The sequence below is a fragment of the Sinocyclocheilus grahami genome, unplaced genomic scaffold (assembly GCF_001515645.1).
Source record: "Sinocyclocheilus grahami isolate Dianchi unplaced genomic scaffold, SAMN03320097.WGS_v1.1 scaffold388.1, whole genome shotgun sequence".
Taxonomy (NCBI): Eukaryota; Metazoa; Chordata; class Actinopteri; order Cypriniformes; family Cyprinidae; genus Sinocyclocheilus; species Sinocyclocheilus grahami.
The window spans coordinates 226,503-228,783 of record NW_015505567.1 but is presented as its reverse complement, the minus strand read 5'-3'; positions in this window follow the sequence as shown (position 1 = coordinate 228,783).

Below are 2,281 nucleotides of genomic sequence, written 5' to 3'. Positions count from 1 at the left end.
ATTTATGCCATTCTGTTGGGTCGGGCCTGTATTGAATTTGGACTCCTCGTTTCAACCATGTTTTGACCAAATCTTAGATTGTCTGATTCGGTCTGATATCCTACATACTCCCCCTTCGATCGGCGATGTGTTGAGTTGAAGACATCGGCAAATGCTGGAGAAACAAAGGCAGAAGAAGCAGACAAACACAGCAAACAACAAGACACCTCCATGACAGTTACTGTACTAGTTTAGTAAATTTAATATGTTTTAGTTCAATCTGGAAATTGTTCTAATTTGGTTCCGTACGTTGATTCGTCAATCAAATTTTGCGGATAACTTTGTTTGGTTCTTCTAGGTTGTCTTAATTTAAAACGTTTACCGTTAATTTTCTAGTAACATCATTTGCAATGAAATGAATTGACCTATCGTGCATGGAGCTTTCTGGCTTCCATTCAGCTTTAGAATTACTGGCGGATATTAGGTGTGGTGAGTCAATCCTAATATCAGACCTTTGACCCTTGCAGGGTGTCTAGGTGTTTCACCTACTAAGGAAAGAGAGGAAGGAATCAGGATAGGTAAAAGAAGAACAAAACAAAACAAAACAAAGCTGCTGTGGATTTTCCTAGCATGGCTTACAACTACTGTTGAGCTAGGATGTCGTGTGCAGCTAGTGTGTCATGTACCTTAAATTAATGTCAGGTGTTCTACCTATTGTGAGGATGGCTGCATATTTCTTCATGGTGGGCATATGTAACTTTATGTTACGCTAAAATTTGGATATTCTACTTGTGGGAAGAAAATGTTAGTTGAATGTGTTATCAGTAGATGTGGTTACCTCTGGGTGTAGGTAATGTTGTGTGTGTGTTAATGGTGTAGTGTATGTGTGGTCAGATCTGTTTCAGTCTGTGTTGTCTCCCCCCTTTTCTTGTATGTCAGTGAAGACGGGCTCTCTGCATCCTTGGCTTGGATGAGGGCGTGTCCATGATCTAATGGGGGTCAGTCCAGCAAGGCAGGAAGTTCTTTAGCAGACAGTCAGAGCTAGTTTGGCATGGCTGTGTGAAGCTGGGGTGCAAACTTTGTCTCCTATGTTGCATTTCTCTTGTGATGCCTTCTGGTTGTGGCAGACTTTCTGACCTTCTGTGCTTGGGTGGTTGCTGTTGCACAGACAGGAATGTGGTTCTTGGAGTTGGAGTTAACTTGACAGTTAGTTAGTGAGCGGTGGGTGACTGAGGTGATGTTCTTTGGTACCGCAGAGTTTTCATCAACCGTTGGCAGTGAGAGACTTGCTCGTTCTGGGTGGTTGTTGAACATGAAAGAGGAAAGAAAGCAGGAGAGAACAGGAGAAAAGGGAAGGAGACTCAGTAAACTGAGTGGATGGTGTCCACTAGCAGGCTCTGATGCTGTTATGCTCAACTACGGACACGATTCCAAATAAATGTAATGTTTTAATTAAATTTGAATTTGGCACAATTAATAATTGTGAGTCAGTATTTCCCTTTCTAGTAAAGTAAGATGAAGTGAGAAAAGGGAGGAGTAAGAGAGAGAAAGAGACCAACAGGTGTATTAGTTCAGATGTTTAAAGGGTTAAATCACTTTATCGTTGCCCAAACAGACACTGCGTTCAACCACTGGATGTTAATGCTAACTGCTAACCTTTGAGGCTAAAGGCTTTAGCATAGACTTCAATGTAAACAACTGTTTCGTTAGCTTAGCCACACCGTAGGGGTTTGTTTACCAATAGTGTCGCTGTGCTGCGCGTGCGCAGTTCAGAGTTGCATCGGAAGTAGGTTCAGACTTCCGTGTCACGATCGTAACTATGGCAACCAAATCAACTCTACTGTGTTAGCATGTGAATAGTTGCATTGCAAGTACAGTTAAGCATGTTACATGAAATGTTGGCACATTTCAACACTGTACAAATAACAACACCGCTTTTGGTTGGTTTTGCGATGTGGCGCTTAAACTCTCGGTTCGTTCGGAGTTCAATTTAACTTAATTCAAATAGCAGCTTTGTGCTGCAGTTAACGGAAACAGTGATAACGATCTCAGCGGATCTTTAAATCTCCGTGCCACTTTCTCTGGACACGTAAACAACAGGTTTTCTTCGCTGTTGGTGCAAAGTTAATATTCACTTACACGCAAATTGTTAAGCGAAATTAAATTTACTTTGTGAACAGACACAGGCAGGCAAGCATTATTCTCGTAATGTTTAACTCAGGGAGTCAAAGTTGATTTGGCAATGGGACACGCATTGGAAAATCAAACTATGAATAATAAGGCTTTGATAAATAGATTGAGG